This window comes from Melanerpes formicivorus, unplaced genomic scaffold, assembly GCF_026170545.1.
Source record: "Melanerpes formicivorus ecotype bairdi unplaced genomic scaffold, bMelFor1.0.p_v2 SCAF_30, whole genome shotgun sequence".
In the NCBI taxonomy this organism is placed as follows: domain Eukaryota; kingdom Metazoa; phylum Chordata; class Aves; order Piciformes; family Picidae; genus Melanerpes; species Melanerpes formicivorus.
The window spans coordinates 3,391,197-3,411,407 of record NW_027142382.1 but is presented as its reverse complement, the minus strand read 5'-3'; positions in this window follow the sequence as shown (position 1 = coordinate 3,411,407).

Below are 20,211 nucleotides of genomic sequence, written 5' to 3'. Positions count from 1 at the left end.
AGCTGTTGGTAACCCCCTGGTTTTGTCCAGGAGGGTTCTTGTGTTGTTTATAAATTGTAAATACCTGTAAATATTGTGTATTTTTTATATATTCATTGCATTTCATATTTCTACATTGTAGTTTTGCTTGTAAATACAGCTTCATTTGCTTTCCAACTGAGCTGGTCTGGCAATTTTATTTTGGGGGTAATTTTAGAGTAGAGTAGAGTAGAGTAGAGTAGAGTAGAGTAGAGTAGAATAGACCAGGTTGGAAAATACCTTTGAGATCATCACATCCAACACATCATCCAACACTATCTAATCAACTAAACCATGGCACCAAGCACCCCATCAAGTCTCTTCCTAAACACCTCCAGTGATGGTGACTCCACCACCTCCCCAGGCAGCCCATTCCAATGGCCAATCACTCTTTCTGGGAAGAATTTCTTCCTAACATCCAGGCTAAACCTCCCTTGGTGCAGCTTGAGACTGTGTCCTCTTATTCTGGTGGTGGTTGCCTGGGAGAAGAGACCAATCCCCACCTGGCTACAAGTTCCCTTCAGGTAGTTGTAGACAGCAATGAGGTCTCCCCTGAGCCTCCTCTTCTCCAGGCTAAGCAACCCCAGCTCCCCCAGCTTCTCCTCATAGGGCTTGTGCTCCAAACCCCTCCCCAACTTTGTTGCCCTGCTCTGGACATGCTCCAGCAACTCAACATCCTTCTTAATCTGAGGGGCCCAGAATTGGACACAACCCACCAAGGGACCCCAAGACTATACCTTGAGGCAGCATTCTTAAAAATCCCTTCTCTTTCCCAGGTCTTTGTAACAACTAGTGAACCTTCTGCTTGTCTTAGTTTAGAGCAAGACAGATTGCTCTTTTACCTCTTCCAAAAGGGGTAAAAGAAAAACACTCACACAAAAGGATTGGATAGAATTGAAAAGTTTAAATGGAAATGCTGTTCACAACTACATACAACACTACAGAACATATAAAATACACAAAAATCCATAGTCTGGATTTGACACAGTATCCCATTAAGCCAGAGCTTCACACCAACCTCCCTTTAAACCAGGCTAACAAACCCAAGCCTTCCTGTCTCCCCATACTAAGCCTCTCCACCTTCCATACCACACCATTGTGACACAGCTAATAGTTGGCTTGGCAGCTCCAGGCTCCAGTTAGATCACTCCAGGCCTGATTAGCAGCATTGCCAAGGCCAACACCAGACCTCCCCTGCAAGAGATAACAGCCTGTGCATCCTTCCCGGGAGGAGAGGGGGAGGAAAAAGGGAAGAAAACTGAAACTGCAGCCAGTTTTATAGGGATGCAGGACTTATGGTAATGAAATGCACTTTTCCAGTCCACCTCCTTGGATGTCTCTGGCCTCTGGAGGTCTGCTCCTTATGGTTCTTAAAGGTACCTAGCCTCTAAACTATCACTCTGCTCTACCTCAAAAAAAAATGCTCAGTGATATTTCCTTTACTTTCTAGAGGTAAAAGAGACAATAGGAGATCCAGGCTGTTTACAGCTTGTGCCTATATATGGGAAAAATCAGAAGGCTCCAGAGGTTTCACCAGAGCAATTTTCTTTCAGTTCTAATCAGTAGAAGTAGAAAAGAAGACATAGCTTTGCCATAGCCTGCTGGGTCCATCATTTTTCTTTGTTAGCAAACTACAGTATCTGTGTTCATAGCACAAGAATGCAGCCAACAAAACCTAGACATCCCATATATTTCATGGGTTTAGCAACCCATAAAAGTTGAGAGTAGCATCTGATTTATCTCAGCAAATGGTTCCAGCTGTTCTCAGGGACATATTTTTTTAATCAAAGGAGGAGATCCCTAAATTAAATCCCAATTTGAATCTCCTTGCTCAGGGATATATTTACAGAACTATCTGTGAAATATCATCTAGTTCCCCAAAAACATTTTGAATGCTTTGTTAATGCAGCATGGTGTGCCTCTCCTGCAATCATTGTTTCCTCCCAAAGGAAACTAACATGATGATTAGTAATTGCTGGATTATTAAACAGGGCACAAACTCATTTTCTGCCCTGAGCAAGTTATTAGTGTTTCAGAAATGCTCAGACACACACATTTTTTTCCTACTATACTAATCTATTACAGAAGAGACCACTGAGGAGAGGGCAAATGACCCATAGAGAGACAGAGCAATATTTACTTTCCTGAATGATCTGGGGTTATACTTGCTTGCTGCCTAGTGTTGCTTCTTTGAGGTGTGAGTGCAGTGGATAGCTGCCCCCTGTGTCCCACGACATATTGATCACAGAACCATGAAATGATTTGGAGTCATTTAAAGGTCATTTACTTCCACCCCCCTCCAGTGAGCAGGAACATCTCTAAACTAGAGCAGGTAGCTTAGAGCCCCATCCAACCTGCAGGGATGAGGCATCTACCACCCCTCTGGGTGGCCTGTTGTAGTATTTCACCACCCTTGCTGTAAAAAATGGCTTCCTTATATCCAGGATAAATCTACCTTCCTTTAGTTTAAAACCATGACCCCTTGTTCTGTCACAAAAAAGCCCTGCTAAAAAGATTGTCCGTCATCTTTCTTACAGGCCTCCTTCATGTACTGGAAGGCTACAATAAGGTCTCCTTAGAGCTTTCTCTTCTCCAGGCTGAACAACACCAGCTGTATCAGCCTTTCTTCACAGAACAGCTGCTCCAGCCTTATGATCACTTTTGTGGCCCTCTGGACCTGCTCCAACAAGTCCATGCCCTTCCTGTGCTGAGGGCTTCAGACCTGGACACAGTATTCCAGGTGGGGTCTCACCAGAGTAGAGCAGTTAATGAATCACCACCCTTGACCTGCTGGCCAGAATTCTCTTGATGCAGCCCAGGATACAGTTTGCCCTCTGGAATATGTGTGCACTTTGCTGGCTCATGTGAAGCTTTTCTTCCACCAGTACCCCTAAGTTCTTCTCCACAGGGCTGCTCTCAATCCCTTCATCCCCCTGCTTGTATTGATACTCGCAATTGCTTTGACCCAGGCACAGAACCTTACACTTGGCCTTGCTAAACCTCACATGGGGCCCAGTTGTCCAGCTTGTCTAGGTCCCTCTGTATGACCTCCTGTCTCCCAGGTTTGTCAGCTGCGTTGTTCACCTTGGTGTCAGCTTCAAACTTGCCAATGGAGCACTCAATCCTACTGTCTGTGCCACTGACAAAAATATTGAACAGCGCTGGTCCCAGTACAAGCTGGGACTGTATTGATAAGAAGCTAATGGCAAGCCAAAAGGTTATGCAAATACTTAATGCTCAGCTTGGCCTTGTTTTAAACAGTGAGCTCAGCCTTTACTTACCTGTGACCATCCAGCATGGCTGCTTTACAATCCCTCCCTGCTCAGCTTTCCACCGACTTTCCTATTTGTCCCTGAAGCCAAAATCCAGATATGACACTGAGATGAAAAATCTTCAGGCTGGTCCACATTGGGGAAAAAAAAATAATAGTCCATTGGTTTCCATAAATCACTGAATGACCTTCTTTCTTCCAGAAAGGAAATCGAAAAGAGGAGTATGACAGATACATATATTTGATTGGTTAATACCTAATTTTAACTTGTAGGTGAATGTATTGGAAAGAAAAGGCAGAGAGAGAGGGAGGGTTAGAAGGATTTATTTCCTATCCCTATTTTGGCAAAACTGATAGGGTTTTTTTTTACAGGTACATGTGGCTTTCATTATAATATTTGCTGAAGATGTTGAAATATTCTGTTCTTACCCTTTTTTTGTTGTTTGCTTGCTTGTTTTTGCCACAGCTTGTATGTTACACTGCTGTTTTACATAAATGCAAGGTGAAGGCTAATTAGTAAGTCCAAAGGAAAGAATTTGTCCTTAGTGCTTGAACATTTCCTTCCATGAAAAGAAATAAATAGGATAGGATAGGATAGGATAGGATAGGATAGGATAGGATAGGATAGGATAGGATAGGATAGGATAGGATAGGATAGGATGGGATGGGATGGGATGGAATGGAATGGAATGGGATGGAATGGAATGGAATGGAATGGAATAGAATAGAATAGAATAGAATAGAATAGAATAGAATAGAATAGAATAGACCAGACCAGACCAGGTTGGATGAAATGCAATAAAAGAAAATCCCTGACAGTCACTTTTATTTATGAATCAGAACAAAAGCAAATGTTGAAGCTCTGCAGCTTTCCCAAGGATGGGATGCCTGGTTTCTGACTGCCCCTTCTTTTAGTGCAGGCATGAGGCAGACAGCGATGCTGATCATGGCACAGAAATGACACCAGCAGGATGCAGCACACGACGTGGCCTGAAGTCTCTGCTCTGTGCCATAGGGTCTAACAGCCCCCAAAGCTCCGTTTGGCAGCACCCTTGGAAAACTCCCTTTTTACCCACTCTAGTTGCTTTTTCTTTTCTGATTTATTGTTAGGTTTGGGTTGTTGGGGTTTTGTTTTTGTTGTTTTTGGTTTTTTTTTCTCTTCCAGGGACTCTTTTCGCATTCTTGGCTTGCTTTTTTCTTTCTCTCTCTTCAGTGTGTTGCTGAGTGTAATGCAGTCTGTGCGTAGGTTAGAGAACATGGAAGAATGCGCTTGCCTAGAGGTGGGTAAACTGCTGAAGATTTCTCCCTGAGAGACAATACTCAGATCCCTGCAGGAAGGTGGCAACATGGATGACATAAGACTAGCTTATTTCATGGTGTATGACTTTGATCAGTATGCAAATGAAAGACAGTGAGTGGCTCTTTTTAACACTGACAGCAAGAGTGTTCATTTGGCCACTTTATAAAAAAACATAAGAGATGGTAGAAAGCATCAGAGGCAAGGATGTGACAAGGACATGAAATGGGTTGTCTTAGCCCTTACTTGGGGCTGTGTTGCAGACTTCATTTTTGACCTGGGGAGAGAAATTCCCACACATTTTCAAAACAGCCACTAGCTTCAGGAGCCCAGATTGAAACACTGTGCAAGGAACTCCTCTCATTGTAGATATCCATGTGTGGGGTGGAGTGGTGGGTTGAAATTACTCCCCAGCTGATTTGGAAAAAGTACCCCCAAAATAAAATCCCCAGACCAGCTCAGTTTGGGATGGAAGCAAGTGAAGCTGTATTTACAAGCAAACTAAAACCCAGACATACAAAAATCAGTGAATATGTACAATATACCATTTATGTACTTTATTTATCTATTTATCTACAGAAACTACTCAGAACCCCCTTGGACAGATCCAGGGAACCCATTCACTTCCTTCCCTCCCTCCTCACACAGTAGCCAAAACAGAGATACCCCTGGCAAGGCCATAGGACAGAGAGAGAGGAAAGTTGCAAGCAGAAATGACAGGAGAAGAAAAGAGAGCAAGAACTGTTTATGCCTCTGCTCTGTGTTCCCATTAGCAATCCAATGAATTATATCTGTGTCCAGTTCTGGGCCTCTCAGTTTAGGAAGGATGTTGAGATGCTGGAAGGAGTCCAGAGAAGGGCAACAAAGTTGGGGAGGGGCTTGGAACACAAGCCCTATGAGGGGAGGCTGAGGGAGCTGCGGCTGCTTAGCCTGGAGAAGAGGAGACTCAGGGGTGACCTTATTGCTCTCTACAACTACCTGAAGGGAAGTTGTAGACAGGCAGAGGTTGGTCTCTTCTCCCAGGCAGCCAGCACCAGAGCAAGAGGACACAGTCTCAAGCTGTGCCAAGGAAGGTTTAGGCTGGATGTTAGGAAGAAATTCTATACAGAGAGAGTGATTGCCCATTGGAATGGGCTGCCCAGGGAGGTGGTGGAGTCACCATCACTGGAAGTGTTTAGGAAGAGACTTGATGGGGTGCTTGGTGCCATGGGTTAGTTGTTTAGGTGGGTTGGATTGGTTGATGAGTTGGATGCGATGGTCTTGAAGGTCTCTTCCAACCTAGTTTATTATTATTATTATTATTATTATTGTTATTATTATCATTATTTTCCATTTGCATCCGATGGCAATTTATTTTCAGCCTTTTTAGTCAGAGACTAGGCTAAAGTTCCCCCTTCAAACTGTAACAAGTGGTCACTTATGTTCTATTTATGACTAGGAGAGAGCAGCAGCTGTGTCTAAGATGTGTTGCCTCTGAACTGCTTCGGTTATCCAGATCAGGATAAAATTCCTGCCTCTCAGAAAAAGCTGTTTCTATCCCCAGCCTAAAAGAGCAGCTGACATGGCTAACTCATGCCCAAGTATCATGTCTGAACTTAGGTGAGAGGCATCTGCCCTGCAGCATCTTGTTTGATGCAGCTGCTGAGTGGTTACAAACCCGCTAACCTCATATGACACCAGTACAATGGGCATTTTTGAAGCAAATCCATTTTCTTCTGATCCAGTCCATGGAAACTGGAAATCTGACAGCCTGGCTTCTTTTTATTTATTTATTTTTTTCCTAAGGGAAAATATTCTCTCAGGATCCTGCTGTTTCTGCTTGATTCTTAAGGCTTGGGGCCAAAGGAGAAAGCCAAAGTGAGAAAGACACTATTAAAAAACCCACAGATACTGTTAAGGGCCTAAGCTGTTGTGCTGTTCTCTTCAAAATACCATGGCTTTAGCAAAAAAAATACTTGCCTGCTTTTTGAATTACAGCAGAGGTTGAGTAACATCAACATCTGTGCATTTCAATAAAGGAGATGTCCAGCCTGGAAGATTCAGTGCCTCCCAAGTTGCTAATTCTTGTGTTTATGAGTAGCTGTAAAACTGCTACAGGTCTCGAATAAAGGATCAAGAATCCCTTAAAATGATCAGGTGCCAGAACAGAGAAAACAGAGAATATAGAAAACTCAGACAACACTCCCTACCCATTCCATCTATCCTGTCAATTACTAGAGAAGGATAAAAGTCTTAAAAGCTCTGATGAGACCTCATTGTAGCCTTCCAGTATCTGAAGAGGGCCTACAAGAAAGAAAGCTGGGGAGGGACTTTTTAGGGTGTCAGGTAATGATAGGGCTAGGGGGAATGGAACAAGAATAGAAATGGGTAGATTCAGATTGGATGTTAGGAGAAAGTTGTTCCCCATGAGGGTGGTGAGACACTGGAACAGGTTGCCCAGGGAGGTGATGGAAGCCTCATCCCTGGAGGTTTTTAAGGCCGGGCTGGATGTGGCTCTGAACAACCTGATCTAGTGTGAGGTGTCCTTGTCAATGGCAGGAGGGTTGGAACTGGATGATCCTTGAGGTCCCTTCCAACCCTAACAATTCTATGATTCTTTGCTTTCAAATAGCAATGTAGTGTACAAATGTGCATCCCAGGCCAAATGCAGCCCTCCTGTGAGTGACTAGAACTCTCATGAAGTTGGGAAATCCATGGACTCAGGCTTATGCCTAAATTTGGCTCCTCTGTTATATGAGGAAGCTCTCTTCTATTTTTTCCCCCTTGAAGTGAAAATATGGTTTTCAACCAGAATGTGATGAACCCTTTCAAAAATAATATACAAATTCTCTGTGATAGAAGCTCAGCTATACCAAAGAGAGCTTTGTGCAGCACTCAGAAGTAAAAGAGTAAAGAGCTGCTTCAGCCCTGACACAAGCTGGGATGAACACGATGTGTATTTAACTTCTGGTTTGAATTCAGCAGGCTTCTCCATTCTAAAAGAACAAATGGATCTTGCTTCCCCAAGCATATGGCAGTAACACATGCAATTTACATCCCATATGGGGTCTCTTTCAGGCAACCATCAGACTATAAAATGTCACAAGAAATTGCTTTGGGTCCCAATTATAGGCTGCAGACACTTAGCATTCCTCTATGTAGCACTGTCCATAGCTGCGGGAGAGGTGCATTTAATGTAATTGCTGTTTGTGCTGCCTCAGTACCTGAAAGTTAGGGAGCACTGCAATGCCTCTGCCATCATACTGTGAAAAATGTAGGATTGCTTCAGATGCCCATGGTCTAATTTAGCAGCAGATGAAACCAGTTGGTGTGACACAGAATGAGAAAGAATGGGACAGGAAAACCCATCACTGTGTGGTTATTACCTAGCTTGTTTTATCACTTGGTCTCAAAGCACTTGGTAAACAAGGTAAGCAAAATTATTCCTGTCTCATGGATGGGGCAACAAAGGCACAAGCAGGTGACTTTTCAGAGCTGGCATGAAGACCTAAGACACAGTCCAGCTCTTTGCATGCTTGCACTGCCTCCTCCTCCTCACATACTTTGGTCCTGTTTAAATAGATCATGCAATGTCTATGAATAGTTCAGTCACATGCGTGTAAATGCGTAGGAACAATCCCACTCAGGGCAGGCCGCTTTATTTCCTTGGCTGCCTGCACAGTTGTGCTTAATTGGCACTGTTGTGCAGGCAGCACAATAAAAATGATCAGAGTCAGATTTTTAAAGACTAGTATCAGAAGGGCCTTCTTTCTGTGCTGAAGAAAGCACGCGTGTGCTCAGGGGGAAAGCAGAGAGCCAGGCAAATGAATCTAGAATTTCTGGTGTAGCAGAGGATGCAAATCAACAGATAGAAGCCTGGAAAGAGAATACAGAATATTTGTGCTTGACATAATTATAAGGAAGACAGCAGCAGAAAGGGATAAAACAGGGAAGGAAATCGCTCATGCATTGAGATTAAGTCAGTTTGGAATTAGGCAGGCCAGGAGGAGGATGAATTCATACATTTCCACCACAGTGGACTACTGTGAACACCATCTTGGACACAGCGAGTAACTCAGGCTGTGACAATTCGCTTTACAGTTGACAGGACAAGGAGAGAGGTTAATGAGAGACCACTGAGGACAAAGAGAATGGTAATGACTAAGGAAAGGGCACTAAGATGTGAAGGATATTAATGTTTTAGCCTAATAGTGTCAATTCCAGGGTAGTGACTTGCTCTTATAAGCATACAAGAGTACATAGTGGGGATGCAGACAAGATGACCAACATAAAATCATAGAATCAACTAGGTTAGAAAAGACCTCAGAGATCATCAAGTCCAACCTATTACCTAATACCTAACACCTCATGACAACTAAACCATGGCTCCAAGTGCCACATCCAATCCTTTTTTGAACACCTCCAGGGATGGTGACTCCACCATGGGATTCTCTGTCCAAAGGAAGAAAAGAGACAAACAGAGGAAACTGTTGACAGGAAGTATTAAGAGAATAACCAGAGAGAAAGGAAAAGGTCTTGAGAAGAGCAAAACTGCCAAAGCTAAAGAAAGAAAATATTTCAGCAAGGGAGTAAAACTAATCACACCAAACAGTTAGGAGGCTTAGGACCTAAGCTAGCATGAGCACTGGGACACTGTTCAACCCATTTCCCTTACCCCTGCACAGAGTATATAAGGGAACTTTAGTTGTATGGCCAAAGCCTTATATTGCAGGACATTATTTCTGCTCACAATGCAAGCTTAAATCACATCTCCCAACCATCCTAACAGTGACACCATTGTTAATACAGCTGACTTGACATGGCAGTGGCACAAACCCCAGATAATTATACTGTGAAGACCCAGACCTTTCACAGAGTATCACACAGCTGATCTCCAGACAGTAATTTTGCCTGCAATTTGCCTCCCTGGCCCTTTAGCAAAGAATTTGCGAAATCTGAGGAACTTAGGCTGGACAAGAATGGGATCAATGTGACCCTCTGAAGTTCTTGCAGTCCCTGATCTGATGCTTTTGTTTTACCCCTTCTAGTTATCCTCACCCTGCATATTAAGTCACTTTAGGCTTTACCTTTGTTTGCACACAGCAAGTTTTTTAATGTATGTTTTTTAGTACGTTTTCTTTGGTCTACTCAGGCATCAACTTACCCAGTTCCAAACACCCACACCCAGCTCGATGTCCACAGGAGGTTTTGCATTTACTCCAGTGAGCCAGGTCAAGACACAGTCAAAGCCTCATTCCTGGGAGCCTCACACTGGGCTATAAAACTGAGAATGACATGAGGACAGCAAGCCTGGCGTTCAGACCCAGTAATTGCTCAGCAGTCCACGAGATAAATATTCATAGTATATAGTAAACAGTCAGCATGGAAGACTAGGGAGTCCAGAAAGACAAACATACTGTTCTCCAGCAGAGACCTCTAGATGACTTCTTTCTGTCTCTGTCTAGACTGGAATTAACCTTATGAATTCAGGTAATTATTCTCTGTCCTGACTCTTGTGTGAGCGGCTTCAGAGAGCCTTCTCCCCAGCCATCTCCAACAACAACAGTCTGCAAGGACATTTCAGATCTTAATTGAAAGGGAAATGTTTGTGAAAGGTCAGCTGGAGTGGAAGAAAAGCCCCTTTCATTGTGGCTGGGGGAGAGCAGAGCAAACAAGTATCTCAAGGGAGGCATGGGGAGCCTTTGCAATTTATTTGTTAGGAGGCTGGTGGAAAACAGTTAATTACCTGCCCCTCCTTGGTTGTTTTCGCCTGGTCTTTACAAACTCATCACAGGGCAAGGACATACAGCATCTCAGCACAGTTCTCAAGATTGTCCTTTTATTTTTTATATATATTTTTAAAGCAAATGGTTGGAGTGCCTCATGTCACTTACTGATGACCACCAAACTCTTTGCAAAATGGGCATTCAGAGACCAGAAGGGCATCGTTGTGGGTGTCTGTGGTAGTTTTAGGCTATGCCTTTAAAATTTTTCACAGATCTTGAGCAGAAAAGTAGTAAAACGCAAATAAATCACTATTGGGTGTAAAAAGGAAAATAAAGGTAATTCTAAACAGTTCCATTGGAGAGATATCTACCATAAGATTGGTTGTACCAAAGCAATTCTCTCTTCTCTCTTCTCTCTTCTCTCTTCTCTCTTCTCTCTTCTCTCTTCTCTCTTCTCTCTTCTCTCTTCTCTCTTCCCTCTTCCCTTTTCTCTCTTCTCTCTTCTCTCTTCTCTCTTCTCTCTTTGTGACTCTGGAGAGATACTAACTTGCTTCTGCTTGACTTTGGCTGCATTGTTTTGGTTAAGTCTAACAACAACTTTCTCTGCTCCTTTCTCCCTTCATTGTGTACAGGGGGGTGGAGGGCAAAAAAGGAGAAGCTAGTAGCTTCAGATTCCTTGTGCTGTTTATTAATTGTAAATACCTGTAAATATTGTAAATCCTGCATACTTTGTACATATCCATTGCATTCCATTGTAGATTGTAGTTTTGCTTGTAAATACAGCTTTCATTTGCTTCCAGCTGAGCTGGTCTGGCAAAGTTAATGTTGCGGGGAGGGGGGGGAAATTTCAACCCACCACACTATCACCTGAGACCACAATGCTAATGCTGATGCAGAGAATCAAGTTTAAGAAGAAAAAGGATGGAAAATTAAAAAGGACATGCTAAAGGCCTTGTGGTAGTTCAAGGCAGATGAAGAAAATACATCCCAAATTGTTTTAGCAAGTTCTTCTGCCACACTGGACAACTACCTCTTTGCTAAGCAGTCATTTCCCTATAGACCCAGACATCTCTGACAATTCTCATTCTCTTCCAATTTTTTTCATCTCAGTTAAATATAGGCTCACATCTCTCTTAATTTTGTGGTTACAGACAAAACATGCAGCAACATGTATTCATTATTTAAGGGTGGGGATATTTTTCCTTAAAAAAAAAATCTCATTTGTGGTCTTGTATTACTCCTGGGAAGCTGCAAGATGCATTGGGGTTCTGGGACTGAGAGACGGAATGGGCAGAGGAGAAACAGCTGATTTCACAGCTTATTTTGATAATTCTAGCAGTGCTAACAGTGTCTGAAAACCAGAAAGATCCTGGCTACAAAGCAGTCCCCTTGATGAGCTTCGCAGTGCCAAACTCTGGAGGTGGCTCCATGATGGTCAGAATAGGAGCCCAAGGTGTCAGGCAGCCACAGGCTCCAATGCTTGGAAAGGATGGTCTCCAAAGTCTGTAGGCTCTCTGCTCTCAGCCCATTCAGCAGGTAACCACCTGGGATAAAGGACAGATATTTTCTTCATCAACTTGCTGAGGAAAAAAAAAAAAACACCAAACATGAAGAGTAGCAAAGCACTTCCTAAAGAAAGACTGAAAAACTGACTTGGCAAAGTGTTCTGACACTGAGTGTCACAACTGCAGCTGAAGAAATTGCCACTAGGTTTTGCAGGGGTTTCAGGTTAAGCATGTCCTTCTGCTTAAGCATGTGATTAAGCACATCTCACCTTTGCTTCTACAGCTGCTGTAGTACACATTCTCTGTCTTCATCACCATATTAGGCAACCAGGCACCTCTGTGAACAATGGCTCCCTATCAGCTGGCTGAAAAACATAAGTGCTTCCAGGAAAGGCACTTGCCACCTCTTTTGAGACACTCATTTCACTCAGGACATAAAGGCTAAGGCCAATACTCTGCAGATTACCTTTTTTTAGCTGCATAGATTTTGGCCTAACAGCTCTGACATGCTGTCAGCTTCAAGGGTCTTCTTTATTTTATATATTAGCCTTTGACATGAGTTTTACACAGGCAGTAACCTGGAGACAAGTGGTATGTGCTAGTTTTCAGAAATACTGAGTGCTTAAGTTCTATGCAATTTCTGTGAGTTTATTTCTCCTGATGTCAGGTCCCATGTCTGTAAATTAGCCTGGCAACCCAGCAGGGCCCTGATTATTGTCACTTGCAATGTACGGCGTTCAAAATAAATGTGCTTGTGCTCCTTCTTCTGTCCACTTCAACAACAGGGAGGAGTAAGGGAGCCCATCATGGTCCTGAGCACTGGCATCTGAGAAACAGCTTTATCCTAATGCCCTGCCTACGCACTGACAAACAGGATCACATTTGTAGGAGAGAAGCTTCCAGAGCCATCTGCATTGAAATAGTGGTGCTCTGTCTAGCTGCAGAGACAGGAAGGAGGAATGGGTGACTTTCTGATGTAGTCGTAAGTAAAAACATTCAAAGTGGTGATAACAGCCCACCCCCACAATTCAGAATCCATTCTGCTTTTATAAGCCTGTGATAGAGGTTGGTTCTCACTGCCCTCTCAGAACATCAGGAAAGCTTTTCCTTGGCAGAACCAGTTATTATCCTGCTATATGGATACCTAAAAGCAATGGTTGCTACAATGCAGTCTTTGAGGGGAATTTATTTAACGTGTTTTCCTGAGCTCTTAATTGCAGTCCTGTGAATCCTAGTTATTACTCTGGCCAAATCAACAGTGTTGCTGGAAGAATAACTATAATCCCCTGGTTTCCTTTTCCCAGGAAGGCAACTAGTAAAATACATAGTTCTGCTGTACTGCAACTTCCCACAGCTGTTCTTGATTGCTTTTTCCTCCCTAGTGCTACAATAAGAATTTAACTCCTGTCTCTGGAGCAGTTTTCAGATGCTCTCCTGCTGTGAAGTGATGCTCTGAAATGCCCAGTGATTCACAGCTCTGATATTTCATGTCTAATGGAATTATTTCTGGATGGGATTGTTACCTTTCCTGAGAGAGAGTGAGACACTCATAAAGCTGGTAGGAGACAAATTACATGTGTCTACACTTGTTTCCTCCACAGCACTTCTCAAAAATTAAATCATTTGGCTACACTTTTAGAAATTCCCCCTATTGCCAAAATGTGTGAGCAGTTTAAGGCCAAACGTGGAGCACCGTAATTACTCAGAACAGAGGAAATTCAGGGTTGCAAATGGACTTAAGAACGACCCAGTTGTGTCACAGCAGAGAGGAGTGAGGCAGAGGGATCTGAAAGCTCACTCTTTTTTCCTTTGTAGATCATACTATCAGTAGCTCTGCCTCATAGGATTACCTGTCTGTGAGGCATATGTATAGATCACCACAGGAGATATGTTCTGTAATTGCTGGATCGAGATTAAGACACTTTAGTACTTGAAGTCGGTCTGAGTTTAAAGCTCTTCGAAAACCCTGCGTGGCTCCTGCCGCTGCTCCCTCCGGTGGCTGTGCCCTGGAGGAGTCTGCAGGGCTGCCTTGCCGCAGGGGGAGCCCCCAGAGAGGGGCATGTGTCTTTCACCTACCGGTGCCTGGTCAGAAAGCCTCTGAAACTGCTTTGGGATCTAAAGCCAGAAATCTGAGCTGCAGAGTGGGTTTTGAAAGCCCGCTGGTGACTCATACAGAGAGTTTGTGGTGCTGGAAGACATTTCTTTTCACTTAGTTAAATACCCAAAGTAAGCAAATATCCTTTGGATGGCATCAGTTCCAAAACATAGTAGTCTGTCTGCAACGCTTCACCTATGGGCCACTGTCCCACGCTGGCCACTCCCAGTATCACAGTATCACAGTATAACTAAGGTTGGAAGAGACCTCGAGGACCATCGAGTCCAACCTGTCACCACAGACCTCATCACTAGACCATGGCACCAAGTGCCCCGTCCAATCTCCTCTTGAACGCCTCCAGGGTCGGTGACTCCACCACCTCCCTGGGCAGCACATTCCAATGACGAATGACTCCCTCGGTGAAGAACTTTCTCCTCACCTCAAGCCTAAACTTCCCCTGGAGCAGCTTGAGACTGTGTCCCCTTGTTCTGGTGCTGGTTGCCTGGGAGAAGAGACCAACCCCTTCCTGGCTACAACCACCCTTCAGGTAGTTGTAGAGGGCAATGAGGTCACCCCTGAGCCTCCTCTTCTCCAGGCTAAACAATTCCAGCTCCTTCAGCCTCTCCTCATAGGGCTTGTGTTCAAGGCCTCTCCCCAGCCTTGTTGCCCTTCTCTGGACACGTTCAAGTGTCTCGATGTTCTTCTTAAACTGAGGGGCCCAGAACTGGACACAGGACTCAAGGTGCAGTCTAACCAATGAAGAGTACAGGGGCACAATGACTTCCCTGCTCCTGCTGGCCACACTATTCCTAATGCAGGCCAGGATGCCATTGGCCCTCTTGGCCACCTGGGCACACTGCTGGCTCATGTTTAGGCAGCTGTCGATCAGCACCCCCAGGTCCCTCTCTGTTTGGCAGCTCTCCAGCCACTCTGACCCCAGCCTATAGCTCTGCATGGGGTTGCCGTAGCCAAAGTGCAGCACTCGGCACTTGGACTTGTTGAATGCCATCCCATTGGCCTCTGCCCATCTGTCCAGCCGGTCGAGGTCCCTCTGCAGAGCCTTCCTACCCTCTAACCAACTAACATCTGCTCCCAGTGCTAAGCAGCTAAGCAGCAGGGTGGTAGCTGAGCCCCACAGCACCAGGCAGGTGGTCCTGGGGCAACCCAGCCCTCCAGCTGGGTGCAGGGTGTGGATCAGCCCAACAGTGGGACAGTGGGATCTGCTCATGAGGAGAGCAGTTTGCAGAAAGCTGCAGGGGGTTTGCTGTAGATGAAGCCTGTCCATGGGGAGGGGATGTCCAGGCATTCACAAAGCCTCCCAGGGGAATAGAGGGGTTAGAGATGCCATCATTATGCCACTGGACAGCATGGTAGGCTGATCTGGCAGGAGGTGGCATGTGAGAAAGGCATTCTTACACCTGCATTTCTAGTATCTTCTATAGGTCTATGAGGTCTTCTTTCCTCCTTATCCAGCTAAGAGCAACAGACAGCCATGAGTACTGTCTCTGGTGGAGAACCCAGGGAACAGCAGCTGGCAGTTTGTCAAGCATAACCCTTCAACACAGTGAACAGCCAGGCTACCATCAAGCTGGGGCACAGCAGATGAAGCAGGATGGGAAAGGCTCTGGCCTCCGTTTCATGCCACAAACAGAATCTGTTTTCTGCCAGAGGTTTTCTGTGCTGTGTGGGCCACTCCAAAACAGGTACAACTGGGTAGGTTTAGACTGGACAGTAGGAAAAATCTTTTCACAGCAAGAGAGGTCAGGCATTGGAATGTGCTGCCCAGGGAGGTGGTTGAGTCACCACCCCTGGATGTGTTTAAAGGTGGTTTGGATGTGGTGTTTGGGGATATGGTTTAGGGGTGACCCTTGTAGAGCAGGGTTATTGGTTGGACTTGGTGGTCCTGAGGCTCTTTTCCAACCTGAATGTTTCTGTGATTCTCTGATTTTAACATCACTGTGTTGGTGTTACTGTGAGCAGCCTTGTCCTTACCATCAGAAATGAATGTCCCATAATGGGGCATGCAGAGGGGTTGTGTGTCCTGTGTGTGATACCTGGGGACATGAAGGTGGGTCCCACCTACCACGGCTGGGACAGCAAACCAATTGCACCATACACACTGGTGAAGGAATCAGTCATGTGAGCAGCAAGGGAGCCATGGTGTGCTCCTCCATGTCTGATGGTCCAAACTGTCTGATGAAGGGAAAAGTATATGCATGCTTGAAAGGGAAAAAGTAAATATATGTTTTAAGGGAAAAAGTAAATATGGGGGTTTAAGCATACAAGGGTCCTGTCTTTAGATGATACGATCCTTCCTGGTCTGAGGGCTCACAAGGCCAGGCAGGCAGAACAACTGATAAGGACCAATGGTAAAAGTCATAAACCACAGATAAGAAGGAGGACTGCTGTTTCTTGAAGGAGGGGTTCTGCTTAGTGAGTTCCTGGCCAGGTTTGACTACATTCAAAGGAGGGGAGACACCTGTGTTAAGGGGTTCCTGAACATAGTTTGCATTAACTATGCCTACCCTTGGAAACCTGATGAATATGTATGCCTCTGTAACATAAATAACGGCTCGTGCAGGTGAATTTTATGTGAGATAGGTGAAATGATTCCCCTCATACCCAGCACTATAATAAAACATACCTCTTCATAACTCCATGAGAGTTGTGGGGTTCTTATCTGCAGGTCATGTCCAGGAGTGGGACCATGGCATGTCAATTGGAGAGCATCCACCTCATATTCGGACAGTGGGTGGGTGTTTCAGATGAGGGTGCTGGAGAGGACAGAAGCCAGGTGCTACACCACTGAAATTAAGAGAGACTTGAGAAGTCCTATCACCTGTGTGAGTGGTTTAGCTCTCTCCCTCCAATGAACATTAATTTGTGCTTAAATCACTGTGTGACCTGCATCTGCCTTGCCCACTCTTTGATACTCTTCTCCAGCTGCTGCTTCTCACAGCCAGACTTAAGTCTTGGCTGAAATAAGTAACTTTGATCAGCAAAGTTTGCAATTTTGATGTTTGTCCCTCTTTCTAGATATATTATGCTTATGTTGGAGCCTATTTTGCATGGGTGCCAAACCCCTTAGAACAGGCCTATTAGAAAGCTGCAGAAATCAAGAGTCCTCCAATGTGCAATGCAGATCACAAGGAGCTTTCCAAGGAATTTGGCAGGATCAGGTGATGCTTTAACTGTGGTTGTGAAAGATCTGCTCTCTTAATCATAGAGTCATAGAATCATAAAATTGTTAGGGTTGGAAGGGACCTCAAGGATTATCTAGTTCCAACCCTCCTGCCATTGCCAAGGACACCTCACACTAGATCAGGTTGCTCAGAGCCACATCCAGCCTGACCTTAAAAACCTCCAGGGATGAGACTTCTATCACCTCCCTGGGCAACCTGTTCCAGTCTCTCTCCACCCTCATGGTGAAAAACTTCTTTCTAACATCCAATCTGAATCTACCCATTTCCATATCTGTTCCATTCCCCCTAGTGTCCTATCACACTACCTGACACCCTAAGAAGTCCCTCCCCAGCTTTCTTGTAGGCCCCCTTAAGATATTGCAAGGCCACAATTAGGTCTCCTTGGAGCATTCTCTTCTCCACACTGAACAGCCCCAGCTCCCTCAGTCTGTCCTCATAGGAGAGGAGCTCTAGCCCTCTCCTGGACATGTTCCAGCACTTCCAGATCCTTTCTGTAATAGGGGCTCCAGAACTGGATGCAGTACTCCAGGTGGGGTCTCACCAGAGCAGAGTAGAGTGGGAGAATCACCTCTCTTGACCTGCTGGCTGTGCTTCTCTTGATGTGGCCAGGATGAGATTTCATGCCTCTAGAGAAAAGTCTTCTGCACACATACACAGGGTGGAAGGGATCATCAGCATTTACAGAGGCCACAAATGTTTTGGATTTCTTCAAAGAGCTAGTGACAAGATTGTATAAGAATCAAATAGCCTTGCAAGTGGCTGTGTTCCATTAGTCATTACAGCAAATGCTGGGCTGAATAAAATGTTTATTGTGGCATATGAAGTGTCTCTGTACACATAGTCCTGGGCAAGGCCCAGAAATTCTGGGCTCTGCATTTGAAAGGCAGCTGCTTAAATAGCCGTGGCAAGATAATCTACAAGGCACTGTTTATTTGCTCAATACATTAACCAAGTGATTAAATGAGTAATGAGAGACCCAGAAGAAAGGAGAAACCTTTCCCTTTGTGTGAATTCTGTTTCTCAGACTTTCCACCAGTGTTACACATTCCTTCAACACAAAACTAAGCTCAGTGTCTCTCAGCTCAGTCCTGAAAGCTCTCCCCAGACTCAATGATCAGCTTGGTGCATTGCTCAGACCTTCATGCAGCAACTCCTCCCGCACTTGCAGAACTTGAAAGGTGGTGAAGTAATGGTCACTAACTTCCTGGCCTGTCTTCTGAGGGGTAAATATTAATTCAAGAGTTCTGAATGCAACCAAACCAAGGTGCTGCCTTGCTATTTAATAAATGTAATTAATCTTCTGTTTCCACTTTTAGCTACTCAGCTTCTCACAGGGAGCTCTTCTGGTACAAAACAAGTAAATCTGCTGCAGATTCTTCTCCAATGCAAGAGCAAATAAAGTATTTAATTCTGGTTGAGAGTTCTTCCTTTCCTTTGTTCCCTCCTGATTGTTCAGGCTCCCCACTCAGTCCTTCCTAAGCTCCTGTTCCTCATATTCTTACAAATATTAATTATTTGTAACTGCTTTCTGCAGGCCTCTCAACCTGCTGTAGTTGCTGTGCTGTCTCTTAGCTTTGTAGTACACAGGGGAAAACAAGTTGTTCTAACTCCTTGAGAGAGAAGCATTTTACTCCTCTTTCTCTACTGAATCTCTAATTAAGGTTGCATCCCTTTCAGAAGATGATGTAAGGGTAACCAAAGATTCCTGTCACTGCTGGTGACAAGTGGCAGAACAAGTGCTTACAGAAAGTGTAAACTGCTAATAAGCTATATTGCATTTCCTCTAAAGAGCCATGAAGATGTTGAGAGAGTGGATAGGGTGCCAGAGCACAAGACCTGGAGCCATTTGAGCTGCCATAGGATGTCTGGCCACCAGTTTCTGCTCCAAATGCTCCATCATTGCTGACATCTGCCAAGTCTGTGCAGATGTCTTGGACCCTCAGCTATATAAAATGACATTAGAGTACCTCTGGGCCACGGATCCTTCCCCTGGGTCTCAGATGGGATCAGGCATACCCTGGTCATACCAAAGCCAGATTTAATACTAGCATTGGAACTGTGTCTGGGCTTTGGGCACTAAAGTTATCATGCATATACCCACTTGGGACACAGCACCACCACAGTGACTATCTGCGTGTGAGGTCTGGACATGGCTGTACATGCAGTAGCACACAACCAGATCCACACTGAGAAGGGGCAAGAGAGTCAGTCCTTCCTTTGGGCAGGTGATGTATTAGGCTGGCAGCTCCCCTGCTGGTATATAGTCGTGGAGAGGAACTAAAACATAGCACTGCAAATGTGTGAAGGTGAGATACTGGAGCAGCAGGTTATTGAATCACAGAATCACAGAATATAAGGGGTTGGAAGAGACCTCCAGAGATCACTGAGTTCAATCCCCCTGCCAAAGCAGGATCACCTAGGGCATGCTGCACAGGAACACATCCAGGCAGGTTTGGAAGATCTCCAAAGGAGACTCCACACCTCTCTGGACAGTCTGTTCCAGTGCTCCATCACCCTCACTATAAAGAATTGTCTCCTTGTGTTGATGTGGAACCTCCTGTGTTCCAGCTTGTGCCCATTGTTCCATGTTCTACCACCAAAAAGAGACCATCACCTTCATCTTGACACCCATCCTTCAGATATTTATAGATGTTGGTAAGATCCCCTCAGCCTTCTCTTCTGAAGACTAAACAGCCCCAGGTCTTCCTCATAGAAGAAGTGTTCAAGTCCCACAATAACCTTTGTAGCTCTCTGTTGGATTCTCTCCAGCAGATCCCTGGACTCCTATGAGTAATACGTGTCATGGAAATCATATGTGGGTAAGACTTGGTAGACCTGAACTAGTCCAGGACTGTTCTCTAGGTCAAACAGAAGAGTAAGGCTTTTGTGGAAGGAAGGTATAGGCAATCAGGAGCCTCTCTGTAAAAAGGTGGAGAAGACAACACCTTATCTTTCAAGTGCACTCAGCAATGAAAACATCACTTCTACTGATGAAAGTAGAATAAATGTGATGAAAAACACTGTAAGCCATTAGTGACTGCTACCTGTTGCGAGTTTGGTTTAAGCCTTTTGAATGCTGATAACTTCTTTTCCCCCCCTAGGTAATCTTTCTACATT